General features: G+C 39.6%; 1 pseudogene; it reads right to left on the reverse strand.

Moving 5' to 3' along the window:
- Nucleotides 1–1,680: 1,680 nt before the first annotated feature.
- Nucleotides 1,681–21,281, reverse strand: LOC118813435 (annotated as a pseudogene).
- Between the last annotated feature and the right edge of the window lie 1,501 nt (nt 21,282–22,782).

Below are 22,782 nucleotides of genomic sequence, written 5' to 3' on the forward strand. Positions count from 1 at the left end.
TGATAATTTCTTGTACACACATGCTCATTGGTCCACTGCCTTGTCTAAAGGATGGATCTGTGGACACAGCTTTCTCACACTAAATCACTCAGTTCTCAATCATAAATGCTTGTTAACCCTTTTAAGCTGTGAAGACAGAAGTGAGAAGCAGACCACAGAGAAACGTCTGGTGGAAGGTCTTGGCACATTCAAACAGAACATGAATTATAATTAACAGAAAGTGCAGTAAAGGACAGGATGTCAGAAACAGTGCTACTGAATTACACCAGCAACTTTGTGAATTCCACTGTTCACTTCATTTATTTTATTACTACTGGTTACTAATTGATGTTTCAGGCACAGTGCCTATTAATTGACAATATTAATGGAGCTGTAAATGTGCCAGAGTTGGCCCATATTGCTCATTTTCACCTGCTTTCCCTTTAGAGGCCTAAAAGATGCCCCCTATTCAAGCCTATACTGACTGGCATAAAAACATCAATTAATCCAGAAACCAAACTCATAGTGCTCCACAGTTTTTCAATGTATTCTCTATCTGCTGCATCTGGAACCTATGGTCGATTACCACTGACAATCATTATGACGTGTTTCCCTGTACCTAGTTAAAGAAACGAAATACTGTTGAGTTGAATTCAGTGGGCAGACACCAAAACATCTCTTCATTGGCTTCTATTAAAAGTGCATTTTGAGCGAGTCTGTTTTCTATTCTTTTCTAAGTACAGGGGAATTATTGCTCATGATAATCTATTGTATACTACAGATGTTGCTGATAGAAATTAGTTGATTGGTAGATGAAATGTACGAGTTTAGAGAAACTTACTGAGTCAGAATTGTTCACAGTGGTGAAAGGAACCAGTCATCTGAAGTGTTTAATGCCTCTAAAAGCTATACAAAAAGTTACTACATCAGATGAATGAATGAATATGAATAATCCTTCCTAATGGCTGAGACATGTTTTATGACAGATTTGACATATGATTTTAGCCTAAAACATATTTGTAAAAATTCTATGATGCAGGATGTTTTTCTGTATTTTTCAATTACTTTGCATTGCGATGTAAACAGTCATTCAGAGTGGTTTGATATAAAATGGTCCGTTGTAGAGAAAGTTACAGACTAGATTTCTTTACAGTGGGGTGATAGGAACCAGGGGTCACCATGTCTACAACATAAATATAGCCATTTTATTTACTATCCAATAAGTTTTCCTTGGGGACTACTTTCCCTAACACAGCTCTGCCTGCACCCCCCACCATTAATGAATAAAAATAAATGGATTAACAAGACATTTTAGGCCAAAACCTTATCACAAAACTATCATAAAACAATGCCTCAGACATTAGGCAGCTCATTCATACCAGATCATGTAGTAACTTTCTGTGGGGGAGGTGGACGTCTGGTTCCTATCAGCACCACTGTGAACAATTCCGACTCAGTTAAGTTTCTTCAGAACGGAGCATTTCACAGTAAACCACTCTGAATGGCTTTGCTTATATCTTAACCATTTAATTATGCGATACTTTTAAAAATAGGTGTCATTTACCTTTAAATGTAGGACTTCTACATTTCTCTCAGTCATTTAATTATATGGAAATTCTGAAAACTTATAGGAATTCCCCTTTCAAGCATCCATGCAAAAGTTTATAGGAGCAAGGAATGAAACTCTGGACTGCTGACAGGTCAGTGAACATTAAAGGTTTATTAATCTAGCACGTGTCAATCCCCACAAAACCATCCAGAAATAACTAACCTTGTGAATGGGCTACACTACATATGTCCAATTCTTCTGTCTCAGACTGGACAGATGCTACAATCTGCCCTGTTGAATCACATGTGCTTGGTGCTGTTGGGCAGTGTGCAGGCCAGCTGATAAGGTAGACAGTAAAACTCAAAAACAGCATTTGAAAGGCCTGCAGTATACAGCACTGGGCTAGCAGTTGATTAGACTGTTGTGCTAACACTTATCTGAGAATGATGTATTACAATCTCACAGAGCACACATTTCACCCACCTGACACTCTGCTCACTAAAAGGCAGCAACAACAAATTTACTGATGCATATTTTCAGTTTCTCTGCAGCACTTTCAAAAAGGTGATTCATCCTATTTTATTTTAGGGTCAGTTTTTGGCTGAGAAAATCATTTTCAGTCCAGAACTCTGCTTAGCCTGTGTCTGGAAGAGCAGCCCCATGAGGTATGAATATTAATGATTAGTGCTTACCAAAATTCAGCTGCCCCCTTTATAGATCACTACGTTTGCACATTCATTGGGATTAATATTCAGAGCCGTTTTCGCTACTGCAGGAGAAGAACACAACAAAAATGTCTAGCACTCTTGCCACACTCTTACAGAACAAAATCTACAATGTACAAAAAGTGCAGGGACACACAGTAAAGGCAGGGTGTCAAAAACAGTGCTACTGAATTACACTGGTCACAGTATGCGGGCCGCATATACACATATACCTACATTGATCCAGAAGCCAGGCATACTGAAGTTGCAGTGCATATAATATGCATACTAGTGGTTCTTTGAGGACCATGCAGTTAATCTAGACTTGCACAAAATCTCTGGTTTCATTCCGTGCTAAGCCATTTTCAATGCAGCGCTGTATGAAATCAGATTCTTTCGAAATTGCCCAATGTGCTAATGCCCATGGCCTGTAGGCGAAGTGCCGCGCTGGCTTTAAACACCCTTGATCCCTGTTAATCAGTCACTGCGGACTCTGCACACCGCGCAAGGTTATTAAAACTGCAGAGACTGTGGCCGCTCATCTGAGCACAGTGGGATCACTCCTGCGGGTCAGGCAAGAGAGCAGTGACCTTCAGTTTTGAAAACATGAATGGAGACTCAATTGATTCATGCAGTAAAGACCACTCTGCAAGAGCGAGGTATTCCTAAAGATCTGTTGCTGTGAATGCTTTGCAACACCAATTTATCAAATAACAGTGTTACAATGTTTAAAGGGTGGTCACTGCATCACGGAAAGAGCTTGTATGGGAGCAGGGATGCGTGACCTGAATCATTAGAAACATGTACACTGCTTGCTTCCCTTGGACCCTCAGTGCTCTTCACCATCAGGTTCTGTGTTGAGACTATGTATAATGCTTCAGTAGACAACCCTGTCCATATGTATCTCTTTACCCCTCTGCCCCTTTAACGCTGGGCGGGTCAGACTCCTGCTCTCCGCTGTGAGGCCCCTGCCGGGCGGACAGTCGATCCACAGAGCGAGGTGAGTCTCCCGACCTGCGGCAGCCCCAGTAGCGTGCCAGATCAGCGCGGAAGGAGGGCGTGTACAGGCCGTAAATGACCGGGTCACAGCAGGTGTTCAGATTGCCAAAAATAAAGAGCAGGTGGTGGACGTACTCGGGAGTGACCTTCAGCATCTCTGGCTGGAACCAGTACCAGATGCCCAGCAGATAATATGGTGTCCAGCACACTATGAATGACATGACGATGATGATGGTCATCTTCAGGGTCTTCATACGTGCTTTGGGGATCATATCAGTTCGACTGCGCCGGAGACACGACTCGCCAGCTGCACAGAGGACACAGAAAATCCCACTCTGGATCACAAACTTTTTACTTTTTAAACATTATTGCAACAACTCCTTATCACTTATGGGCTGGCTAAACAGCTGTAGGCTGAAATGGCTGTCATACACTATATGTCCAAAAGTATTCAGGTGCACCCATTGCTGACAAGTGTTAAATTGTGCAAGGTATATATTCCACAACTTAATGAAAATTTGTATTATTGACTGATATACAGTCAGCAAAGTTGTTGTTATTTTAGTCGTCTAAATGTGGAAGTGTAGACCTTTAATTTAAGGGTACTGACATCCAAATCAGGTGAATAATCATGTGTAATCATGTAGGAATTACATCCATTTTCATATATAGCGCCTCTATTTTAGGGGCTGGTAATTGGACAATTTAACATAATCATAAATTAAATTGTCATATTTTAACACTTTGTTGCAAATCCTTTGCAGTCAATGACTACCTGAACTCTGGAACCCACAGATATCACCAGATGCTCTAACACACCTTTACTCCAGATATGTTCAATTTCTGCTTGTTCTTTTACGTTCAGTTTTGTCTTCAGTAAGTGAAATACATGTCAATTAGATTTGTGATTAACTCAGATATAGCAGAACATTCCACTTTTTGCCTTAAAAAGGTCTTGAATTGCTTTTGCATTATGCTTCAGGTCATTGTCTGTCTGCAGTGAAGTACTGTTCAATGAGTTTTGAAGTATTTGGCTGAATCTGAGCAGATGATATAGCCCAATACACTTCAGAATTCATCCTTCTGCTTTTGTCAGCAGTCATATCATTAATAAATACAAGGAAAGCAGTTCCATTGGCAGCCATACATGCCCACTCCATAACACTACCTCCACCATGTTTGACAGATAAGAAGGTATACTTTGGATCATGATCAGTTTTTTTCCTTCTCCATACTCTTCTCCTCCCATCATTCAGGCACAAGTTGATCTTTGTCTCATCCATAAGATGACCTGTCCATAAGATGTGGTTCAAGAAATGGCTTTTTTAGATGTTTTTTGGCAACCTTTAAACTGGTCTTCCTTTCCTTGAGGCTCAACAATGAACTACATCTTGTGGTCAACCCTCTGTATTTACTCTGATGAAGTCTTGACTATCACACATACATGTACCTTCTGAAGGTTGCTCTTCTTCTGGTCAACTGTTGTGAAGGGGTTTTTCTTCACCAGGGAAATAATTCTTCTGTCATCCTCCACAGTTGTTTTCTGTGGTCTTCCTGGCCTTTTGGTGTTTCTGAGCTCACCAGTGCATTCTTTCTATTGACGAAATAGTTGATTTGGCCACACTCCATGTTTTTGCTATATATCTGATGGGTATGTTTTGATTTATCAGCCTAATGATAGCTTGCTTCACAGGCAGTGAAGCTCTTTGGACTATATTGAGATAATAATAGACTTAACAGCAACAGATTCCAAATATAAATGCCACACTTGAAATCGACTCTAGACCTTTTATCTGCTTTGTAAATGAAATAATGAGGGAATAACACACACTTGGCCAAGAAACAGCTGAGCAGCCAATTGTCCAATTACTTTTGAGCCACTAAAAATGACAGCTAAAATAACAATAACTTTGTCAACATCCAAATATTTATGGATCTGACTGTACCTTCTTGCCCTACTGTCTACAAACATTTGAACATATACTGTATGTAAATGTGTTCCTGACTGTGACATCACATTCATAAGGAATTCAAAATGGGCAGTTTTTTGCCTCTTAACTTCTACAACTGAACTGCATAGAGTGAACTCTACATTTCGGAAACAACAGTGGTTACATTATAACTCAAACTACTTCATTTCAAAACACAGGAAAACTCGGCTTAGATATGGGCCCTTTAGGTTTTAAGCATAAGGTAGAATCCTGGGTCATCAACAAAGTGACTTGCAGATAATTAGCTGCATGGTATGCCGAAGACCTAATGAATGAATGCTGTCCACTGTGTTCAGGAAGCAGCATATAAGGTGTGCTGTGGCTACCTTTATTTTTGTGCTCCTGTCGGTTGATCTCGATGAGGATGTGAGTGTAACAGAAGCTCATGGCCAACAGCGGGATGACGTACAGAGTAACAAAGTGGAACATGTTGTAGACGGTCTCCTGCCATCTTTCACGGAAACTGCCATGGGTCACGCACTGAGTGAAGTCGACATGGTCTGCTTTGATTGTTCTGAAGATAAACAGCTGCAGGAGGGCGAGAGAGAAAGCTCTGAAAAGTGATGAAAGCTCTATTTGCACAGCTTCAAACATAATTATGAAAATTAAAGCTTTATGTATAGCAGTACAGTACTAATAAATGGCAAGCTTTTTGCAAAATGCATTTGTAGATATTCATTAAAAAAAGCTGAGAAGGTGAAGTGCCATTCTGTGTGTGGGTGTTGTTTTAAACCTCTCCATTTGTCTTCTTTGCATTCGCCAATTTAATTAATAGCCAGGACTTTTAATGCTGCTGGCACGCTGCCTCATAAGCTTTCACTCACTCCTACTCATTCCATCTGATTCTGTCTATAGTGCCTTAGACAAGTGCTCAGCTCCAGACACGGTTTTTCACATAAATATCTACCACATTTAAAGATTTTGATAAATCTGACACTTTTGTCCACTATAGACCCAAAACAATTTGAAAAATAATTACAAACCATTAAAAGAAAAAACACTAAAGTCAAATATTCATCATCCATTGTATTTGGTTGAACTCTCACAGCTATTACAGCCAGTAATCTTTCAGTGTAAGTTAATCAAGGTTGTTGATGTGATGAAGTTAGCATTGTCTATCGCTAAAGCGTAGCTTGGTTAAATAGGGACAGACAGTGGACAGCAACTTTAAGGTCTCTCTAAAGATGCTTGATACAGCATTCATTTTAAGACACTCCTCTGGCAGTGTGTGTCACTGTTCTGTTGAAAGACAAGCTTCCTCCTAATTTGAGCTTTTAGGAAGAAAGCAGCAGGTTTTTATTCAGGATTCCTCTGTACTGTTCATCATTCATCCTCCCATCCATCCTGACCAGACTGCACATCCCTCCTGCTCAAAAGCATGCCCATAAATCACCATGATGTGTGGAATCTTGGAATTAAACCATACATGTTGCTTAGCATTTATGCAAAAAAAAAAATTCCACTTCAGCATTTACATTATTTGATGCTACCACCACCATGCTTTACTGCGGGGATGGTGAAACCTGTCTGATGTGGAGTCATAAATTTATGATTACATTTATTTATAAATTACATATCGCTTATAGCAGATATAACAGCAAATAAAGTAGAAAACATATTCTTTGAGACACATCATCAGTCTTGTGAGAACAACAAAAGCTCTAATTTCTGACTGGTGCTGTAAGACCTGGCAGCAAGTATTTTTGTTTATTTAAGCTGTGCCTGTCTTCATTTAAGAGCTAGGCAGCAAGATAACTAATCACTTTAGGCTTGTAATTTAACTGTCGCATACAATGCACAAAACACAGAAGCCTCTCTAAATGTAATAAACTAAATATATTATCAATTTTTCAGTATTTTGTGTATCCACCCTTTCCCTTTGTTACAGCTTCTATTTGTACTGGAAGATTTACTTTCAGTTTTTCAAAGAAATCTGCAGGGATATTTTTCCACACTCGCAGTTTCAGTCTAGTCGGTAGTTGCGTTTTCTGCATCTCATGATCCAACTAATCCTAAACACATTCAGTGATGCTGAGGTCTGGACTGGGTAGCCATTTCATTATTCTGTGAACATCAACAGCATTTTTTTGCTAATTTTCTGTCTATTTCCTTTTTTCAGTAACTTGACAGCTACGCATCCTTTCAGATCTATAGTGCTGAGTTGTCTTCTCCCAGTGGATGGATGGACAGAAACAGCTGTGGATTTTTTCAGATCCAAAGCTCACAAAATCTCCAAAATTAAAGCTAAGTATTGGCTATCTAATGGCAACGGTTATTAGGAGTCCTATTTTCTCGGTACCTTTTTATACATTTTATACTCTTATTTTCCTTCAACTTTCTCTTCCTTAGATAAGTGAATTATCTTATAACAAATCTCTGCAATGTCTTGCGAAATATAAATTTGTTTTTATAAACGTGTACTTAATGGCTGTTTTCATTGGAAATTAAATAAATGAAGAGTGGTCTCTGACCTTTGCACAGTACTGTATGTGCATTTTGATATGATATCTACTATTTTGTAGATGGAAAAAATCCTGCTTCATTATGTTTTACAATCATATTATTATTACTATTATTATTATGTACAATCTAAGTTATTATTTTTTATATCTCCCTATAGTTTGGGAGATGAATACTTTTTCAAGGCACTATATTTGCTTTCACTGACTCAGACAGAACGTCTCTCTCACTTCAGAGCCGTTGCGTGTGAGTCAAGCTCAGGCGTACTGCTGTGAGTCCCTATGCTTTGGTGCACTTGTATACACCCTTCATCACCCCATCTTCTGCTGCATCATACCCCCCTCCCCGCCTCCACTTGTCCTTCTGCAGTGGGTGAATATTAGATTAGGAAGAAAGCGCCAGAGGCACTATAGGTGTCCTGTCCAATCACAGGCCATCCACAGGTGTGCATATAAAGCTGTCAGCAAAGCTTGGTGGCTCCCCTGCTATAAATAACACTCCTTACTTTCCTATCATTCATAAATCTCATGGGGAGTGGTGGCACATTTTAGTCCCTACACAGCATCCTAACACACAAACACGCACCACACATGCACACACACTGCTGTCCTATAATTATTTAACAATACTTTTATTTCCTGCTCTGTCATTATTCTTTGTTATCCAGACACACACTAATTATATTGTGGGTGCTATACATGTGTCTTTTATTGGGTGGAGGAGTTTATAATGAGCAGATATACTGTCTGCTATTTTAAATCGCCTTTTAATGCATAGGAATTATCCATCATACAGATGTCAGAATTCAATGTCATGAGCTATCAACCCTTCATATGAAATTGTTATAATTAGTTCTTCCATCACTCTTTGACTTAAAGACCTCAACATGTGGCTGCATGTTGAAAAAGGAACCACAAAGGCTTCCTTAAAAAATGTCATAGAAGAACCACGTTTGGTTCCTTAAAGAGCCATGTTTGTTAAAGAGATGTTTAAGTGTGAAGATGTTTTGAAAGGTTTAAGACTACAGCGCCACAAAATGCAAATGCCACCTGTTTTGGAGGCCCCACAGTTGAACTATGCGATATTTTTTCCTTCAGTAACATTTATGGAATGTATTTTGATGGAAATGTGTATGATTTACAAAACCAGAAAAGATGGATTTTCATCTTAGTAGGTCAACAAGCAACCAACATTCAGTTCAGAAGTGTGATTTTTTTATTGTGTCAGTTATTTTTCCCCAAGAAAACTGCAGTTTTAGTGTCCATTTTATCTCAGCACAGTTGTCTTTGTGGAGAGATGTGAATTGTTTTTTCAGCAGAAGGTTCCAAGTCTTCCCCTTTTGTCCCTCATTGCTCTCTAACAGCTCAACAGAGTCACTCAACATTTCACACACAGAGGGATAAAAGTGTTCTAGTTAATCTGATGAACATGTCACAGGGATTAAGTTTTTTAAGTATTTGATTTGCTTATATAAATTAAAGATATCTTAATGCCCTTAATGTCAAGGGCTGCTGAGAGAGACTACAAAACGCTTTATTGTAAAGCTTCTATACTTTATAATTATTTATATTTAGTTTTATTAAAGAGTCACATTCATACTTCTTATTTACAAAAATGGCTCTCCAAAGAATCATCCATTCAAAGATTTCTTAGCGTTCTTCTGTGGCGTCATGCACGTGGCGTCCACCTTTTTGGCACATTTATTTTTAAGGGTGTCTGAAGTTCAACTTGAGTGATTTTTTCTAGAGACACATCTCTCAAAGAGATATCTGTTCGAGGTCTGTTGTCTCTACTGAGTGAAATCATTTGAGCTGAATGATTGTGCTTTTGTTTCTAGATCTATATGGAGGATTACTCAGCTCTAGGGGTGTTTGTGGCATGCTTTAAAACAGGAGTACCTATTTGGTGAGGTTCCCTTTTAAACACACCTGATTCAGCTCAGTGGCTAATTGTCAGGTTTGATAGATGTGTTGAGCAGGGAAATAAGCAAACTGTGCTGAACTCCAGCCCTCAGTTCACCATCACTGGTTTATAATAAAGCATGCTGTAGTGTAAGGCATTTGAATTCTCACTTGATAGAGCACCCACCAGTAAAGCCCTTTTGCATGTGCAAGGTGCTGAATATGTAAATGAAATCAGTGTCGGTGTATCGCAATGATTAATGTATGTGCAATATTTACAATTCCCTCTCATTTAGAAAACCCTTCCCCAGCATATTTAAGGAACGAAATCAAGCCTAAATGACTTCTTAGGGATCTTATGATGTTGATAGGTACTTGAGCAGCACTAGACCAGGGTGAGTTTACATAGTGCAAGGGGAAAGTGAGATATGATATGATCCCTAAGTGACAATTCGGCCTGCATCTTAATGGCATGTCAAATCGCAAGTGGAATTACTTAATTCTATTTTTATATTGACCGTATGACGTTAGGAGATTCTAGTCTGTCAACCCTGGGTCACGACATACAGCAAGAAACAGCATATGTAACAGCAGCATCAAATGCATGGACTTTTTCAGACTTCATTAATATTCATATATTCAGTTCTCAGCACTCTCGGTTAAAAGCGATCTTAAAAGGGTTGTGTTGTACAAGCATAATAAAGACACGGTTCTCTGAATTCTTTAGAGTTCTCTGGAATATAATAATATATATAATAAAATAATATAATATGACAGTGTTTAAAAGTTTATGGACTCTATGGTACCACAAATTGTTAGGTTCAGTTCAGATGTCAAAATTCATTTTACTGTATCATCAAATAAGATCTTTCCGTAGTTTTTAGCGATATGGCACTGAATTTTTTATTGTTTAATTATTTTACTTTTAATTTAAAAATAAAATACTTAAGAAGCAAATAGAGAAAGGAATCATGCAACTGGTAAAAAAATAAAATAAAAAAGATAACATATTAGGCTGGTATACACTGGTTGTTGTTGTTTACAGGCTCTCTAAAATTGCAATATTGCAGTTGTTCAGTGTTCTAGAAGATACCCATGATACATATTGTGATAAAGATTATTATGATAATATATAATGATAACATATTAATAAATGAATACATTTTATATTGCCACATTACCCACCACTACACTTTTCCGAATGGTTCTTGGCTTGGACAATTTTAGGAAAAACAATATATAGTATAGAACCTTAACATTATGCAGCAGTTCTTTAACCTAACAAACCTAACATCTTGCTTCCCACTTTAACTCATTAAATAACGACCCCAGAGCTGCTGAAATCCATGTATGTTGGGCAGTAGTAAAATGTAACAGCATCACAGCAGAAACAGAGCTTTCAGTGTAAGTGCAGTACAAGTTTCTATCTCTGCATAAAACAAGCACAATGCTTTATTGTTGGATGCACTGTGATAGATTCTAAGTGAACACGTGCACACATTCAGAACTGAATTCAGATCTCTAATCACTTATTTTTTATTTGATATATCAGAGTCATGACTGAAGGCGACTGAAACTTTCAAAAGGTTCTTCACATGCTCATTTACAAAAAGTGCTTCTTTAGAGAACCATCCATTGAAAGGTTGTTTAGGGAAACGAAAAGTAGTCCTTCTATAGCATCACTGCAAAGAATTTAGTAGTCTAGTTTAATGTGTCTTTAATGTCTGTGTGGGGTGCTGTATCCCACCTGTGGAGAAGCGAGCAGCAGGCTGAGGCTCCAGGCCAGCACCAGCATCCTCCTGTTGCGGCGATGTGCGTTGAGCGAGTCGAGAGGGTGCAGGATGGCATGGTGTCTGTCCAGGCTGATCACCACCAGGATGAAGGCCGACGCCTGCATCGCAAATAGCTTGAGGAAGCTGAGTAACTTGCACAGGCCGTCACCGCCGTACCACTGCACCGTCACGTTCCACACCATGTCCAGTGGCATCACGATGAACGTCATCATCAGATCAGCTGCTACCAGGCTTATGATGAGTGGCCGCAGGTGGGAGGCCAGGCGCCGGCCCCTGCCCCCGTGACACGCTGATGAGCAGAGCCAGGTTACTGACTGCCGCAAAGAGGAAGAGCACCAGCGTGGCGGCCACACGGAACTGGGCCGCCCGCGTGAAGGTGGGCGCCTCCCACTCATCCAGAGGAGGGAAGAGGGAGGTGTTGGAGACATCCTGAGGAGAGGCGTCTGGCTGAGGGGACAACAAGAGAGATCTGTTCCTCGACATCCAGCCCACACTATCTGAAGAAGATATAGCAGTAAATTAGGTATTTATTTTTTGCAATTCATTGTTTTTTATTTTATTTTATTTAATATAAGTGTTATAGCATAATAGTAATAGAAAATAGAGAGCCAAATCCCCATTCAGTATCCCACCCCTCTTTTTTCCATCCCAATACATAGGACTGGATTAAACAAAAGTTAAACAAGTAAATAAAAACATTGTTGTGACTGTTTAAACAAGGAGATGTTTGATTACTGTCACTGACTCTCTATATCTACACCTGTAGCCAATGTTTGATTGAAAATTTGTAAGATGGGAATTAACCAATTTTTTAGCTGTTTAAATTACGACTAGTTAAAGTTTGCAGCTTTTTTTCTTACATTTGAAAATCTAACCATTTATCATTTTCATAAGACATTGTTTAAATGTTTCATCTTCACTGCTTATTAAGAGTGTACATATCATACATATTACATGCATCAGTAGTGCCACATTTAAAACTGTTAATTAACCAGTTATCCTCTGATGGACTCTTGGCATCATCAAGATTGAAACTTGCAATCTTTTGACACTACGATCAAACATTAAACACTGTCAACACTTTAAGCTGCTTCAAAACATGCAGTTGATCACTGGTCCAGAACAGTGGCTCCCAACTCTGGTGTTGAAGTACCCCACGCTGGAAACCCTACTGATGAAACCCACAGTACAAATATATTGTGATGCTATTTATCACAATAAAGATACTGTGTTATTACATCGTCCACCCCACTACATACCCCAGAGGCTCTCAGCTGTAGTCTTGGTCACCCACTCTCCTGCATAGCTTGACGTAGCCTATTTCCTGCCCTAATTCACCTAATCCATCTCAAAGGGCTCAAAAACCTGATAAGATGGGTCAGGTGTGCTAGGACAGGGAATAGTGAAAACTGTGCAGGCCAGTGGCTCCCCACAACTGGAGTTAAGAACCCTAGACTTCTCCCATCTCACTATAACCTGATCATAACCCACTGACTACTAAGCTTCGTCCTGCAGCGTGTAGTTCCAACACAATACAGTATTGGTAAGTAACAGTAAGTTCAGAATAGTGTTTTGAAATTTAATTGCTCACTGATACACCACTAGGGCTCATTTGTGGAAACCATGAAACGTAAAAAAATATAAAATGTTGATATTTCAGTTCTGAGAAGCTGAAAATTTAGATTGCATGAGGACAGGCAACTTTGGATCTTTTGTTCTTAAATGAAATTTTTATTTTTTTAGCCAAATCAATCTGTCGAGTTTATAATTTGAGCTCTGTACAATTACTGCATACAATACAGAATCGAATCTTAACATCAGAAAATGGAAAAACAGACTGTGGCATGCGCCCGCCCTCTGGGCCCCGATGATGACGGCCGCGAGAGCCGGCAGGAAGGCGGGGCCCGAACACCCAGCGGCGACGAACCTCGGCCGCGACGGCAGGGAGAGAGCCGCGAGTGGGGAGGGGGCGGAGCGCAAAGCCGGAGCTCCTCCGAATAACCCGAGTGACGCGAGTGACGGCGGGAGGAGGAGGAAGACGACGACGGTGCCGGCAACGAGAGGCACCAGGACAAGGAGCGAGTCCCGAGCTCCGCCGCCTGGGCCCCGCCCCCTGTTACGCAGCGAGGCCGCTACATTACACCTCACTTTCGACCCGGGCGGCTGAGCTGCCAGCTGGGGGCGGTGACAAGGAGCCGGAGCAGCGAGCTCTCGTTCCCTCTCGGCTCAGGTGCGTGAGCGCCTTTTAAAAGAGCTGAGAGGGAACGGAGGGAGAGAGAGGGACGAGCAGCAGCAGCAGCAAAAGACTGAGGAAGAGCTGAAAAGCTTAGAAGAAGGATTGAGTAAAAAGACTGACTGAAGCCACTGAAAAGTGGCCAGCGTACCTTTGGTTAAGGTTTAGAGTTGTGTTTATTTTGTGGTGTGTGGTTAAATAAATATGGCTGCTGCAACCCTAAACCCTGCCTCCAGCGTCCTCCTTGAGCCCGGGGTAGCACATGCCGTGCTACACAGACCCACCTCTTTCTCACCCCACCTGAAAAAACCTCTTCTGAATACATTCATTAGATGGTGAGATTGTAGTGGAATATGCCTGGAACTAAACAGTAAAGCAGATCTCCAGGATGTTGGTTGGTGAGCACTGTCATTTATACAATGTGACAAAACTAAACACACTATACATTCACAGCATAATCAATATGCAAAAGAGGAGGGAGAAGATGTGGAGGGAATGTGGATACTTACTGAGAGACAGCAGCATCGCTCTGAATTATTAGCTCTAATTTATTTAGCACTGCCAAACGGAGCCACTGTCTCAATCAAGGCATCAAAGGCCGTATGCATCATCTACAAATCTCCTGACTAAACTTTTCCAGACAGTAATTACTGAGAGGCTGTATCTCACTGTCATTAATCTGAGCCTACATCTCACTCTGAAATACTCCCATTTATCTGCAGAGAGGAGGGAGAGGGCACTGGAAGTGAGCTGTAATATCATTCCTGCTAAAGTGGAGCCACATTTGGGATTTCTCAACATCTACAGAGGAGAAATGTGACTCACTGAAGCAGAGAAAGTGAGGGATAAACTAATCTTTCTATTAGTTTGAGCAAAAGTACATTGCACTGATATTATATTGGAGGTAACCTTAACCTCAGGAGATGCATTTGTAATATTAGGAGTTTGCTGAAGTGAGTTTCATAAAAGTGAATGCTGTGATACAGGTTGAGGTTGTTTTCTACAAAAAAACTATGCAGCTGAGCTCAGGCCTAGATGAACAATAGATAAACAGAGCTTTAAATCTCAGAGTTTTACGTACGTAAGTGCTTTACTTTACTTCATTTCTTTAGACATAATACCGATACTGAAACCTTGAATACTGGCAAATAGCAATGCTGATCCAAAACCATTTTCTTTAAAAATTAGCAATCTAAAATTAGCCATTTAAAAAATAAAAAGCGCTTCACTTAAAGGGACACCCTTGCCAAAATAAACAATTTAACCAGTGCTACATCTATTGGAAACATGTCTCAAGTCCCTAGGTAAGATCTGTCCGGTTAACGACTAGAAAACCCCCTTCAGATGATGCATCATGAAAGTGTGAGGAACTTACAAAAAATTACAAGAGCTCTGGGGTAGATATAGGAGGGCTGTTTGAACAGTTTTTCCCCCTAGCTAGGGAACGCAGAAGCAAGCCAGATAGCTAACATTACTGCTGGGAACCTGAACAACACATTTGTAGATATTACTGTATTCATCTTTATTGCAGTGGGGGTATTTCCAACAGTCACATGGCATATTTGGGCACTGCATGCTGGGTACTGTAGTTAGAGAACACCGATGCATAAAAACGCAAAAAGGAAACAAATTTGTGAATTCTTTCAAGATAATAGATAAAAATGTGATTTCAAAAACATCTGTTGAGACACCACTGAGTGTCTGTTTAAACTGCCTATGAGCTCTAACTTCAGTACACTAGTAGTATGCCTGTTTTCACAGAAAAGATCTGCATTCCGTTAATGCTGCTGAGACAATTATACCACATACTCAGTGTATGTGGCATAATTGTCTCAGCAGCATTAACGGAATGCAGATCTTTTCTGTGCAAATAGGCAGACAGTGTTTTTAGTGTCCACTCACTGTCCACTCTATTAGATACTCCTATCTTGTCAGGCCATCTTGTACATGTAAAGTCAGAGACGATAGCTCATTTGCTGCTGCAAATGTTTGTGTTGGTCATCCTGTAGTCCTTCATCAGTGGTCACAGGACGCTGTTGGCTGGATATTTTTGGTTGGTGGAATATTATCAGTCCAGCAGTGACACTGAGGTGTTTAAAAACTCCAGCAGCACTGCTGTGTCTGATCCACTCAGACCAGCACAACACACACTAACACACCACCATCACGTCAGTGTTACTGCAGTGCTGAGAATGATCCACCACCCAAATAGTACCTGCCCTGTGAGGGTCCATGGAGGTCCTGACCACTGAAGAACAGGGTTAAAGGGGGCTAACAAAGTATGCAGAGGAACAGATGAACTACAGTCTGTAATTGTAGAATTAGAAAGTGCACCTATATAGTAAGTGGAGCTGATAAAATGGACAATGAGAGTAGAAACAAGGAGGTGGTCATGTTATGCCTGATCGGTGTAGATGGTCGATTCAGTGACTGGGGTTTGTAACAGAAACAGGAAGCTCACAGACTGTATGTAAGGTATTGTATGTACTGAATGTAATGCCAGTGAAGGATTATGACTTGAGTGTGGATGAGTGCTACTGACATCTACACTAAGAAAAGGCTACAGTACAGAAGAGGGCATGCATTTTGTACTATTTTTGGTGTCTTGAGAATATCATGCCATCGTCTATCCACTGTCTGTCTCATGACAGGAACACAGAACCTGCTGTCAAACCCTTTGGAAGAACGATCTCTTTAACTGAACTTCCTTTTTCTTGTTCACTGAAAAGCTCCTGTGAACAGTGTCACTATTTTAATAACCAGAGAAAATATTATCCTCAGATGTAGTGAGTAGACATGCAAAAGCAGCAAAGGTAATAAGCTCAGTAGGGGTGAACTCCACAGTACACCATGACAAATATAGCACTGTGGTGAAGTCAGAGACCACCCTTCATTTATTTAACTCCAAAACAGCTGTTAAATACAAGTTATTCATTTTTCAGGAGATACTTCTGAGGAGATTTTAAATAGGAGAATCCTCTGTAAAAGTCAAAGGAAAAGAAGTAAAAAAATCAGGAGTTTCCAAAACTGGAGTAATTTGATTAAAAGATAAAGAGAAAATGGGACTCTGAACAACCATGTAAGATCTGGCAGACCATCAAAACAGTCACCATCAGATAAACAGTACTTAAAGTTTTCATCTTTGCAAGAGAGGAGAAAATCAAGCTCCACTTTTGCTCCAGATCTGAAAAATCCACAAGAGTTTCTGTCCATCCTTCCACTGTGAGAAGCTCAACACCATGGATCTCAAAGCTGTCAAGAAACTGTTACTGAAAAGGAAGAAAATCTGCGAATCAAGCAAAAACACTGCTGGTGTTCTTAGAAAACCTCAGAGCCTAAAACCAAAGACTAAGACTGAACTTTGGAGTGTGGGGAAAAATGTATCTATATAAATTTAGTTGAAAAACTGAAAGCAAGTCTCTGGATTGATTGTATATTTAGTTGTTGAGGCTTCTGTGTGATTTTCTTTTAACTACATGCCTGCTTCTTTTTTTCCTGATGCTGAAAAACAAGTTACTGGAAAAGCTGGAACTGGAAATAAGTGACTGCAAATTAAATAAATAAAAGTCTCTGACTTTGTACAGTTTGTACAGTACTGTAAAACTTGAAAAAGAAGAATTTACAGCAGAATTTGTTTTTATAGTCTAATGGTTTGAAACATTGTCATGTTTCTTTGATGTGTAGAAAGTCAGTGTGTAAAAAGTAGTTATTGAACTACTTTTTGTAGCTATTAGAGCTGTAAAAGATTGCGTTGTTTTGTGTGAGTTGTGTGCAGTAGACTACACAGTTCCTTTGTCAGATGTCTACCATTTTAATTAGTTTACAATTGACTGCAAATCAATAAACCCAGCACAAGAAAATGTGTTCACTAATGATGATCCTTTTCGACCATTCAGAAAAGGTAGAGATTCACTGACTTTAATTCACTATTGAAACTTACTGAAATGATTGGAAAATGAATGTTGCTTAATGGTAGCATGTATAGAGTGTGCTATGCTAATGGGATAGGCAAAAATATAAAAATGATTTAGTGTACATGATGCATTAATCTGAAGATGGTAATTAAACAACATCAGGGTTTGGATGTAAGAATCAATTAGACCTTTCTAAAACTAGATTGGTTGGACTAGTAGATGGACTGTTTCTCAATAATCTAATTAATTAAAAATTAAATTAAAATTTAATACTTTCCTAAATAATCAGTAGATGCAACAATAGATCTACTTGGTCCACTGGTAGTGCACTCATTTATAATGCAATGTAAAAGAGGATTTCTTCCCCTTGTTGTTACACACACCCCATTTAAACATTTTACTTATTTATCCTTCAAGGTTAATAAGGACAACTGCTGTCATGCAGGAGCCCATCCACAGAAATGAAGACGTTTTAATTAGCCCTGCTCTGCTGCTAGAATGCCCTGTTAGACCTACTCTCTATTTAATTAGACAGCTTTATGTAGAGTCACTTACAAGAAACCCTACGCAGGAGAACACCTCATGGTGGGCCTGACTAATGTTTGAATGCCAGAGGCAACTTGTGTCAATGTGTAATGGAGATAAAACCTGTAGACTATTTAGTAGTTCTAGTGCATTTCCTGTGTTCTGAGCTATATGGGCCTCTCTCATCCTCTCTCTCTCTCTCTCTAACGCTCCCCCTCTGTCGTGTGCTGCATACTCACCTGAGGCAGGCCGTCACTCAGCCTGATGAAGAGCTGATAGCACTGACAGTGCAGCACAAAGCCTGTCCTGATGCTCTTTGTGTCCTCCCCCTCAGAGCCTGGCCTGCACTGTGCCTTTCACATTGTATGCTGAAAGGCCAGGCTTAACAGAGCTGAAGGCTGTATAGTTAAGAACAGTGTTGTGTCCCTGAATGCTCCCATCTAAACAACAGTTCAAGACCCTGTCTTCCACTTTGCCTGCTCTAAACCGGCTCAGGCTTCACAATGAGTAACGAGGGAGTTTGCATGCTGAGAAGTGATTTTAAGTTAAACTCCTAATCTGATTCATAAAACAACTGGACACCCACCAAGCCCATGCCAAACATAATACATTGGGCAATTACAGTATGTACCCATGAGGAGCTTCTGTGCCCTAAGCCTGAGGAATTTAATTCAGTTATAGTGCCATGTTCTTTTGTTAGCTTGCAATGTGATTTGAAGAGCCAAAGAGAAAAGAGGTCTGCAATGACAAGTTTAAAGTGAATGTACTTAGCTAAGAAGTACTGTCATTTTAAATAGTGTATTATCTTAGTGATTATAGATTTATTTAGCTATGTAGGGCCTGTCATAGAATGACCAGTTTTAAAACAGATAATAACAGATAATACATTTGCTCTGAGGTACATTAAATAAAGTCCCTTTAAAGTCATATAAACTCTCATCAGTCCCATCAATGCATCAGTCCTGCTAAAGCCTATCTATCTATCTATCTATCTATCTATCTATCTATCTATCTATCTGTCGACAGTACTGTACAAAAGTCAAAGGCCACCTATCATTTACCACTCAATTTACAGTCAAAACAGCCATTAAGTACAAATTATTCATTTTTCAGAAGATCTTTCTGAGGAGATTAGATATAACATAATCCACTTGCATAAGGTAGGGAAAATCAAATTAAAACAGGTGAAAATTAAATGATTGAAAAATACAGAAAAAGGAGGAGTCCTAACAACCAAGCAAGATTTGGTAGACCAAAACTGTCCCTATCAGATAAACAGTACTGAAAGCTTTCATCTTTGAGAGAGAGGAGAAAATCAAGCTCCACTTTTGCTTCAGGTTTTGCTGTCCATCCTTCCACTGTGAGAAAACAACTCAACACTATGAGTCTGAAAGGTGTCGCTGTCAAGAAGCCATTATAGAGAAAAGAAAATAGACAAAAAAATAAAGAAAATTTGAAAATGGTGTTCTCAGAATAATGAACTGACCACTCCAGTCCAGACCTCAATATCACTGAATGTGTTTGGGATTACTCGGATAATGAGGGATCACCTGGATAATAATAAGCTGTGGAAAAATGCCCCAGCAGATTTCTTTAAAAAACTGAAATTTGGTCTCCCAAAAAGAATGGAAGCTCTAGTGAAGGATCTATCTATGTATCTATGTATCTATGTATCTATGTATCTATCTATCTATCTATCTATCTATCTATCTATCTATCTATCTATCCACTTCCTACCTGTCACCTTTCTATGCATGCTTATCTAACATCTAAGTTGTCTGGCAAGAAGTTTAAGGTACTGCTTCACACTCAAGGAGTGTATGGAGATCATGCTGCATATCAAACAGAGCAAAGTTTACCACTGATGACCAGCCACAACCCAGACTTCAACATGACCCATGCCGCAGAGCCTAATGGCTTTGCCTCCCACCTCCTATTCAAAATTCCTGAGCTTTAAATTCCCCCTTTAATTAAAGCACCATAGTCTGTAGATGCAAGCAAGAATGTTTCGCTCGTGGCTCCGAGCTTAAGCACAACAGGAGTGAAGGTCTATTTTCAGTAAGCCGTCTGCTGCAGAGCTCATGCCTGTGAGGGCTACAGCTAAAAATGTTATGTGGCTCCTCACCATTCTGTCTCACTTGACATTCACACTTTTAATAAATAAAATAAAGGTAAAGTGTTTCTACCTGGGCCACCTGACTAATTTGTCCGTTTGAAAATTTCTCCTAAATGAACCTTTTGGAAGAAAATTGCAATTATATCATTACTTCTGGACACATGAACTGTGTAGACTGATCAGACAGATCAGGACAAAAGCGTGAACTGCCTTGGCTGGCTGGCCTATGAAGAACACTATTAGATCTCAAGTAGTTACTTTCAGTCAAGAGCAGCTAAAATGTGAGGTCAGCTACCCCTGCTGAAAAGGACTATTATAAACCATTTGGATTAAAACCTAATAGTTTTGCCTTTTGATGGGAATTGGCTTAATGGTTTACAATACTGACCACTGTTTTCCTGTAGAACACCTTTAGATGCCATTAGTAAAGCATTTAGAATCAGCCAGTGGTCACCTGTTAAATCATTAGGATCCTTTACAGTGTGATATCAACCCATTAAAAAAGCCAAAACACATTACAAAAGCATCAGGAGCCGACAGAAACGACAGTTACTTTCATTTGTCAGTAGTGAATTCTGAAATGAGCACCTAAGAAGTTGATTAGGACCACTTGCAGTTTTACATACTGACCAGTAAAGAGCACCAGAAACACAGAAACCTCTTATCTCCAAAATCACAATGAAAAAACATACTTTACTTTTAATGTAAGTCAATGCAACCAGACTTTTTGGGCCGTTTCTTTCGGTCCATTCCTTATGAAATTTACACACATATAAAGGGCGACAGGCATTTTCAAATTACTCCAAAAACAGAAAAACGGGATTTTGTTCCGACAAAAGCGATATTTGATTCACTTTCAGTGGATTGAGTTTCTACTAAATAAGCAGAGCTCCAGCACTCGCTCTCAGCAGGAAAGGGAAAATCTTACCTCACGCAGTGTTGAATTCACCTTCAGAGAAGCGCGTCAATCATCCTGAACTACATCTAGTTTCTTCTTCCTCACTGATACAGCCCCATTCTGCTCGCTTCTCCATCCTAAAAGCTCCTCTTCATCATCATCGGAGGGAACTTGGTGAGGGTCTCAAATCCAAGTCCAAAACCCGAAGGCTTTGATTGTTGGCTGGAGTGGCTGCAGATGATCTGCTGTGATCTGAGTGCTGAATCTCAGATGGTCGAGCAGCAGCAGCAGGGCGGAGCTGAGCTTCAGCAGCAGCTCAGTGTCTCAGCTCTTCTTCAATCAGCATCAGAGCTGCAACACCGGAGAGGCAGAGGCGAAACACACGTGTAGAAACCTGGAGACCGAACTTGCTGACCACATTTGCTTTAGTGACGTTAGGAGTAGCGTAATACATGCACACTCCTGCAGATTCGTAGAGACAGCGGCGGATTTATTGCTGCTATAGTACGATCAGCTATAAGTTCATACAGTATTACAGACCGCCATCAAACCTGAACGCTGTTATCTAAGCTCTGTTATCCACTATTAAGCTACATAGCGTCCAAAAAAAAATCCATTCTGTACACTGGGCTCATCAGGATACAGCGAGAGGAAATTCTGCTGAGAGTCCACATTTCTCAATAATAAAACACTCACAGGACACAGTGGAGAGCTGTACCAGCCCCCATTTCACCATTCAGACAGAAGCTACACGGGTGATATCACTCCTGTGACACTGGAGTGGAGCTGTACAAATGGAAAGAAGCAAACTTCAGAAACCAAATATGTTTCAGTCAACTGACTACATTTGGGCTAAGAGGAAAATTCATTTAAGGCAAATATATAATAGGTTTAAACAACTTTCATTTCATTATTTCTACATTCTTAAAACAAAGATGGTTCTTCAAGGGTTCTTTAGGAAAGGGATTGGTTCTGCATAGAGAACGATTTGTATGCTTAAATTGTTTTTGCATGGTAAAATTGTAGTTGGAGAATGTGTTTTACATGGTTATATATAGAACCTTTCTAAAAATGGTTCTATATAGCACCAAAAAGGGTTCTGCTATTGTTACAATGTCAAGCTTTTCAAAAAGATTCTATATAGAACCTTATACAACACATTCGCCATCAATCTGAAGAACCATTTCACCATGCAAAGAACCATCTAAGCATGCAGACATTTCTTTGATCATTATAGTTCTATATAGAACCATTGTCTTTGCTAAAGAACCGTTAAAGAACCATCATCTTTTTTAAGAGTGTAGTTATTCACAGTTATAGAGACCATTTACAATAAATGTAGCTAAATGTAAAAATGTGGGAGAATTATGTTTTATGTTATGCAATGTTATAACAGATCCAGCTGTAAGTCATAAAACCTGTTAGGCTAAAAGTTTGGGCACCCCTGGTCAAATTACATCCTCTACAGAGAACACACTTGAATATGACACGTTTCTGCAAATTTTAGTGCACAACTTCTATTTGTTTGCTGAGTTTAACATGTCAGAAAAAATAAAACATGAAGCAGAAAATGTGCCATTACTTTTGCACAGGCCACATTTTATGTTTTATTTTTTCCAGTATGTTAACTTCAGTAAATTAACAGTAGTTGTGCATTAAAATGTGTAATAAAACATGAAATTTGACCAACGGAGCCCAAATGTTTCCTCACGACATGTAG

The sequence above is a fragment of the Colossoma macropomum genome, unplaced genomic scaffold (genome assembly GCF_904425465.1).
Source record: "Colossoma macropomum unplaced genomic scaffold, Colossoma_macropomum, whole genome shotgun sequence".
NCBI classification, from domain to species: domain Eukaryota; kingdom Metazoa; phylum Chordata; class Actinopteri; order Characiformes; family Serrasalmidae; genus Colossoma; species Colossoma macropomum.